Below are 8,616 nucleotides of genomic sequence, written 5' to 3' on the forward strand. Positions count from 1 at the left end.
TTCAGACAAAATCAAGAGAGCGGTTCCGTGCCACAAATGTGCTGCATGTGCCAGGATTGGGGATGAACTTACTTTCCATGTCACAACTACAAGGCAAGGGCTATGACGTTTACTTCATCAAGGAGAAGGTATACGTCAAACACCCGAGCTAGAAAAAGAAAGTGCAGATCGGGATTAAAAGTAATTGGTTGTATAGATTACAACTAGAATCACCAATGGCACTAATAGGCAGTCATGGGGACAAGGACTTGAACGAACTATGGCATAGAAGGATGGGTCACTTGCACCATGGAGCTCTGATAATTCTCAAGAGCACTGTAATAGGAGTTCCAGATCTGGGTACAGAACGAGATGATGTATGCAGAGGATGCGCTCTAGGAAAGTATGCCAAGGCAACATTTCCTAGGAGCAAACACAGGGCCAAGAGTGTACTAGGATTGATACACTCAAATATCTGCGGACCTATGTCCGTCAAAGCTCTCAGTGGTGCCGAGTATTTCCTTACCTTCATTGATGACCACTCAAGGAAAACTTGGATTTATTTTCTGAAAACCAAGGATGAGGTTTTCTGTCGATTCAAGGAGTTCAAGGCTATGGTGGAAAATCTGACTGGGAAGAAAATAAAAGTTTTGCGCTCAGATAATGGTGGAGAGTATGTCGATAAGGACTTTACTGATTATTGCGCTAAGGAGGGCATCAGAAAAGAGTGGACAACTCCCTACAATCCGGAGCAGAATGGGGTAGCAGAAAGAAAGAACAGAACTATTGTAGAAGCAGCTAGGGCCATGCTGTATGATCAGGATATGCCAAAATTATTGTGGGCGGAAGCATGCAACACAACTGTCTATGTTCAGAATAGGACTCCTCATCGGGCATTGGGCAAGATTACTCCAAAGAAAGTCTTCATTGGGAAGATGCCTGAAGTCAGTCATTTCAGGATATTTGGGAGTTTAGCATATTGCTGCATACCTGAAGAAAAGAGGAAGAAGCTAGATCATACTGCGGAAAAGGGATATCTGGTGGGATATAGCGAGAACGCTAAGGCATACAGAATCTATCTTCCAGGAATCAGGAAGGTAGTAGTACGACGAGATGTAAAGTTCATGTCGGACAGAGCTTTCAAAAGATCTCGCGAAATGCCTTCCGAGGAGCAGTCAAAAGAGGACCCGTTGGTCATGCCTCTTCAACCAACAGAAGTGAAGAATTCTTCCTCAAGTCAAGAAGATTCTCAGGATGAGGAGGAGGAAAGAACAGAAGCACCTACTGGTAGAGGAAGAACTAGTAGGGAACTTCGTCAGATTCTGCCTGATGCAGAGAACTTCATCAGTGAGCCAAGGAACAGTAAGAGCGAGCGAAAACAACCAGACAGATATCAGGCGTTAGTAGCTCAGGATGGAGAGCCTGCCAGCTTCAAGGAGGCAGCTCAGCATCAGGTCTAGCTAGATGCGATGGTAGAGGAGTATAACTCCATAATGGTGAACGATGTCTAGGAGGTGGTGTCAAGACCTCAAGACAAATCTGTGGTAGGTTCGAGATGGATCTACAAGATCAAATATGTTGCGAACGGCAGTGTTGAGAAATACAAGGCCAGGTTTGTGGCTAAGGGGTATGCTCAAAAGGAAGGGATTGACTATGAGGAAACCTTCGCCCCGGTAGCTAGGTATACATCTATTAGGACCGTGATATCTCTTGCAGCCCAGATGGGATGGGAGATCCATCAGATGGATGTCAAGACGACATTTCTGAACGGGGTAATAGAAGAAGAGGTATACATTGAACAACCAGAGGGCTTTGAAACTCATGAGAAGAAGTCTCATGTATGCAGACTGAAGAAAGCCTTGTATGGGCTGAAGCAGGCACCGAGAGCATGGTATGGTCGAATAGATGGCTACTTGCAGAAGATGGGGTTTGTCAAGAGTGACGTGGATCCAAATCTCTACTATCTGGTCGTAGAGAACAAGTCGCTTATCTTAGTATTATATGTGGATGATCTCTTTCTGACAAGATCATCCAAACTCATTGAGGACTGCAAGAAGAATCTAGCCACAGAGTTCGATATGAAGGATCCGACATGAATGCACTACTTCCTAGGGTTGGAATTTTGGCAGTAGAAAGGAGAAATCTTCCTTGGGCAAGGGAGGTATGCTATAGAAATCCTAAAAAGATTCGGGATGGGAGACTGTAGACCTATGGCTACACCAATGATCACCAACTGGAAGAAGATTGACGCATCAGAAGTCAAGGATGTCGATCCCACCCTATATCGGCAACACATAGGGTCCCTGATGTATCTGGTCAATACTAGGCCAAATATTTGCTACGCTGTCAACAACCTCAGTCAGTTCATGGTGGAACCAAAGAAGGCATGCTGGGCAAGAGCCAAACACATTCTCAGGTATTTACAGGGAATAGTTGATTATGGGCTCTTATACACCAAGGGGAAGGATATCAGGTTGAGTGGGGATTCACTGATGCAGATTGGGCAGGAAGTTCAATGGATCGGAAAAGTACCTCTGGGTATTGTTTCAACATTGGATTAGGAATGACCTCCTGGTGCAGTAGGAAACAAAAGTCCGTGGCTCTGAGCTCATCTGAGGCAAAATATGTGGCAGCAAGCACAGCTTCATGTAAGGCCATATGGCTTAGAAAACTGTTGGTGAAACTATTCAAAAGAAATATGGAGGTGATCAGGATCATGTGCGATAATCAGAGTTGCATCAAACTCTCTGAGAATCCAGTATTTCATGATAGGTCGAAGCATATTGATATCCAGTGTCACTTTGTTAGAGACTGTGTCCAACGAGGAGTTGTACAGTTGAGCTACACTACTACAGGAGAATAGGTGGCAGATGTCCTCACCAAGGCCCTTGGAAAGTCAAATTTGACTACTTTAGGGAAAAGCTGGGGATGGTAAAGAAACCCTTTCAGAAGTAGAAATGAGTGTGTTAGCAGCACGAATGAAGAGGGAGTTGCAGTGCAGATGTAGTGTTGGGAGAAAGGACCAGCAGCAGCACATATGCAGAGCGATTTTTCGTACAGATGCAGCAATGGCAGTAGCAGTGGCAGAGCCATGGGCAGCAGTACATGATACAGCGGTGCAGAGGATGTTGGGCAGGAAGGCTTAGCATCAACACAGGAACTGATGCCGGATGATCAGGGTGATGCTCAGTGAGGAGTATTACCAGAGCATAGTCATCACTAAGAGGGAGTGTTGATTTGGGGTAGCATCGGATGTGCTCTAGCCACGAAACTTGGTGGAGAGGCTAAGGCACATGAGATCTCTAATACCCAGAAAGGGTTTGAGCAGATTTTAAACAGTATGGGAGATATTAAAATAATTAATATTTTTAATGTAATCCCTAAGTCTAAACTTAGGGAAAATAAAATATTAATGTGAATTAATATAAAATTGTGTTAGAATGGTCCAAAAGTCATGGATCAAGCCAGATCTAATCTTAGTCGTTTATTAGGAACTTAATCTCAGTCGTTGATTTTTCAACAAAAAAAGTATAAGAAGAGGCTCGAGGGTCACTTGGAGAACACACTGAGGGAGACCAGACAGTTCAATTTCTAGAGCAGGGTTAGCTGAGAAATTGAACCAGTGGTCTAGTGAGCAATCAAGAGGTAGCAAGTACGGAATAGAGACAGGAGTTCAGTGCAGAGGTAGAAAAGGCAGATGTAGGGCCAGAGGGAGCCACGTAGAGGTTGCAGAGACTACGCAAAGCCAGCAGGACCTGCGTCATCTACACAGAGGCTATAGGAGTGACACAGAATGCCAGAGAAGCTACACATAGTCTCAACAGGCTGACGCAAAGGGTTTCAGGCCACGCAGAGGATCAGCTAGGCTAACGCTGGGTTCAGAAGAAGTGTTGGAGAATCTGTCTATCTGTGGGTAAGCCAGTTTGGCACCCTATTGTACTAGAAAACTACTAAATAATAAAATCCTCCCTTGTTGCACCGGTTTTCACACATTGGGTTTTTCTGGGGACATTAGTCCAAAATATCTATGTCAATGTGTTGATTCTTCTACATATGTTTGTTTCTGTATTACGGTGTGATATCTGCAATAGTATTTATTTTAATGTTTATTGAAGTGATTTCATGAATAACTTATGGTGGAATTAGTAGGAAAAGTAAATCAGTTACTGCAGTGATAGAATTTTCACATCATACTTGGGTCAGATCTAAACATTGGAAGATCAGGAGATGACCCCACATTGGAAGAGCTAGAATCCTATCTTTCCGAGGTGGGTTAATTTGATTGGAGTTTAAATTGGGCTCTAGAACCAACTATGCTTGCATTGGTACAAGCCAGATTCTTGGAGCATCCGGAAAAACCAAGCTTATCATTGCATCTTGTTTCAATGATATTTTGAGGATAGTAGCACCCTTTCCTCCCTATAATGATGACATCATGAAGGGGGTCTTTCAATTGGTTGTAGAATGCTATTTAGGACTACATGACAACCAGAGCCCAAACTTTGATAGAAGGCTCATAATCCTAGACACCATGGCCAAAATCAGATCCTAGGTAGTCATGCTTGACCTAGAACAGGATGATATGATCCTTTAGATGTGCCAATTCTTCTTCACCAACATCAGAGAGCATCACCCCGAGGAGGTAAAAGCCAACATGCAAGATATCTTATCTTCATTGCTATTTGAAGGAGATGTCATTCGCAAACAATTGCGAGCAAAATTGTTTGCCATTCGGAGGAAGACATAGGTTGCCTCACCAGCTGCCTATGAGCTAGCCAAAGGAGTGGTTGAGCAAAACATGAGATTCATTAGAAGGTAGCAAACCTAGGAGGAGTTGACGATGATGCAAGATACAAAGATCCAAACATGTAGTAGGAATGAGTTGAGAAGGGTGGGTCTTTGCTTCATTTGCAAGGAAACTTGGGGGCCTAACCACTCATGCTTGAGTAGCATTGAGGAGATGACAAAGGGAGATCAGGTGGAGATTCCTTCTGACTTTCCAGATGAGGATTCTCCATCTATAGTAGAGTCCATGGGCTTTTATGAGGATACCTCTAAGGAGCATGAGCAGAGAGGTGGTGGTGTTGACAGCAACCCATATGTGCAACCATGTTTGATAGAGGTGTATGATAAGCAATCGATAGACCCAATGAGAGACATTGAGGGAGATGAGTCACCATCTGCTTATGAGCTAGCCAAAGGGGTGGTTGAGCAAAACATGAGATTCTTTAGAAGGCAGAAAACCTAGGAGGAGTTGATGACGATGCAAGATACAAAGATCCAAACACGTAGCAGGAATGAGCTGAAAAGGAAGGGTCTTTGCTTCATTTGCAAGGAAACTTGGGGACCTAACCACTCATGCTTGAGTAGCATTGAGGAGATGACAAAGGGAGATCAGGTGGAGATTCCTTCTGACTTTCCAGATGAGGATTCTCCATCTATAGTAGAGTCCATGGGTTTTTATGAGGATATCTCTGTGGATCATGAGCCGAGAGGTGGTGGTGTTGACAGCAACCCATATGTGCAACCACGTTTGATAGAGGTGTATGATAAGCAGTCGATAGACCCAATGAGAGACATTGAGGGAGATGAGTCACCCGTGGTGATTCAACATGAGCAGCTTATGGTGGTGGATGAGTCAAATAAAGTGGATGATATGCAAAGTGTGTGTGATGGTCCATCTGTGGAGGGTCAGCTAATGGCTCATATTGAGGCCATGATGGAGGAGGATTAGCAGTTGTCCTTTAGGCAAACCATTGGTGAGGAGTAGACAGATGCACAAGTAGACAGGGGGGTTGTCAACACTTGTCATCAAGAGGTGCTAGAGCCTAATAGGGTAGCTTTGTGGGAGATTGGTAGATTAGAAGGGCAAAGAGTTTCTAGTCAGATGAGTGGGGATATTCTAGAGATGGTGGTGCATCCATCTGTGGGTCTACCCATTGATGAGGCGCAAATAGGTGCAGTGGCAGCCAGATGGGTTGCAGTATATACTGGAGGCACCCCTCCCGAGGAGTACATGTATAGGGCTTGTGACACCATTTGCCCACCTTTATTCTTCTGAGAAAGAGGGGTAAAGTTTTCCTTGTTGGTTGATTAGTCGGAGTGACAGGAGTTGAGCATGGACCAACATCCGCCTAGTAGACTTGTTCTAAACACAGGTGTCCATGCATTAGATTCTTCCTACGAGCTAGATTGGCGAGAGATCATGAGTTGGTACCCTACTGATGAAGTGGTATTTATAGTCAGGGGCATAGTGCAATAGGAGCCCTTAGATGTAAGGGATACTGCATGTTTTAGTTGGAAGTGGGATGCAGGTCAACAACTCTTCAACATTCCAACCTAGCATCAGCAGAGTAGCATTGGCATCGATTTGTGTCAAGAGTTGGATTGGAGAGAAGTAATGAACTAGTATTCGATTGATGGAGCAACATCTACAGCCAGAGACAGGGCTCAATTGGAGCCATAGGATAGGGGTGTTGATGATTGGCCATGGTGGCATTGGGATCCAGGAGGATCTATTGATGGCAAGATGAGTCAGAGTTTAGTCTGGGATCCAGGCATTAAGGGATTCATTCATGGTTGGGTGGCACGGGGGCATGGTATCACCCAGTGGTTTGTATGGGATCTAGGTATTGGTTTCCAGCTGCATAGGACCATGAGGTTGGTCGATAGATATAGATTGCTTGAGGGAAAGCAATCTTGGGGCAGGAGGATTTGTCATATTCCCTTTTTTGGTTTCCCTTATGGCGTGGTTAGGATGGACTTCCATGGTTGGAGGCAGCTAGGTCAAAGGAGTAGGTTTACTCCATCTGTGAGCCCAGGAGATTCTAGAGGGGCTTTATGGGGTTTTGAGGAGTTTCTTTGGGATCTGATGGCAGTTGCTTGGCATATTCGATCATTTGCACAACTTGCCTTTTGTTCCATTTCATTTCGACAACTTTCAAAACATAGGGTTATTATGGAGCCTAACACAATTAATTATGCTTAAGTTGAGATTCCAGGAGGAATACATGACAGAACACATTAGTGTAATAGCTTGTTGGAACCAGAACGAAAAGATCTATAGGATGAGATGGTAGGAAGGGACTTTTGATGGCTTGAGGAGGAATGGTGGACGATTTACCATTTTCCCAAAGATCTATAGGATGAGATGGTTGTAAGGGACTTTCGATGGCTTGAGGAGGAATGGTGGACGATTTACCATTTTCCCAAAGATATATAGAAAAAAAAAAAATATATATATATATATATATATATATATGAGGGAAAAAGTGCTAGTGATTTAAAATAATAATAAAATAAAGACCTCTAGAGGGGTCCATTAGATCTATAAAAAGAGGAGGAGACCATTTGGGGACAACTTGGATTGTTGATATTTTCTATTGATGAGGTTTGGAGAACCTAGTTCCCAGCTTCTATAGCCCCAGGACAGAAACCCTTAGGTTTGCAAGTGGGTGTTGGACGAAAACCCAACACTCTTGAGGAGATTTCACTTAGAAATCTCACGGTGCTTCATTGGAGTTTTGGAGAGAGCAGTTTGCAGTAGCTGGTTTGCAACAGTCTTCTCACCGGGCCATCTACATCATTGCCAGGGTCATGCATCATTTTGGTCAAAGATCCTCTTCTAGGTTTTACTCCGCTTGCTTGGCAAGCCTAGGTTCCACTATTCCCTCATGTTGATGTACTCTTTCCAGTGGATTGATAAAATGGCCCAGTGATTTATTGGCGTTTATTTGTGCACCAACATTGTTGGTTGTGTGTTTATTTGCGAATATTTTGTTGTTTAAGTTCATTTATAGTCAAATTTTCCATTCGGAATATTACAATTTGCAAGTATAAACAAGTCAATCCTTTGCAAATATTTGCATCCAGAGTCTTCATGTGTTGTGACAGTGTCCAAACACCTTTCAATGACTAAAACAAGCTAGAACTTTAAAACCAAAGCTTTAGTACAATTTGGAGCTAACTTGCAGGAAACGTTGGAGAAGGGTCCGTTTCCGGCCGGAAACGAAACGGAAACGAGGAAACTCATACCGTACGGCCTGGAAACTCGTTTCCGGCCGTACTGGCGCGTTTATCGAGGAGGAAACGTGGCCAATACGGCCGGAAATGCATTTTCAGGGCATACGATGGAGTTTCCTCTTCTAACTTGACTTTTTCTTGTATTTTTGTTTATGTTTTCGCTTCTAATTTTTTATTGGGCGACTAAAATATCTTCTGGATGCTTCTAGATGCCTCTCAAGTTATAAAAAAGAGGATTTTTTGAGTGGGGCAGACTAATGTTCAAAGTGACATTTTCCTTCATTTTTCATTTTCATCCTTTTACTTAAATTTTTAACATTATCATGAAATGACTCAGGATGTTTGAGAGTGGTTTCGTCATCATTGGATTTCATATGGAGAAAGTAGAATTTTAGATCTCATTCAAAATCCAGCAGACTTGTCTGTTTTTTTAGGATTTTAGGATTGGGGGGATTACAATGTTTCCATTGGATTTTGTCATGTACTAGGGTATGGAACTTGTATTTAATCAAGAGAACCAAGCCCCCTATGCAAGGGAGACTCCCAATAATCAAGAGCACGTAGGGTACTAAGGTATGGAACTTGTATTTAATCAAGAGCACTAAGGTCGTTTGA

This window comes from Pinus tabuliformis, chromosome 2_2 (assembly GCF_031772625.1).
Source record: "Pinus tabuliformis cultivar Carrire ecotype Pingquan chromosome 2_2, CPIR1, whole genome shotgun sequence".
In the NCBI taxonomy this organism is placed as follows: domain Eukaryota; kingdom Viridiplantae; phylum Streptophyta; class Pinopsida; order Pinales; family Pinaceae; genus Pinus; species Pinus tabuliformis.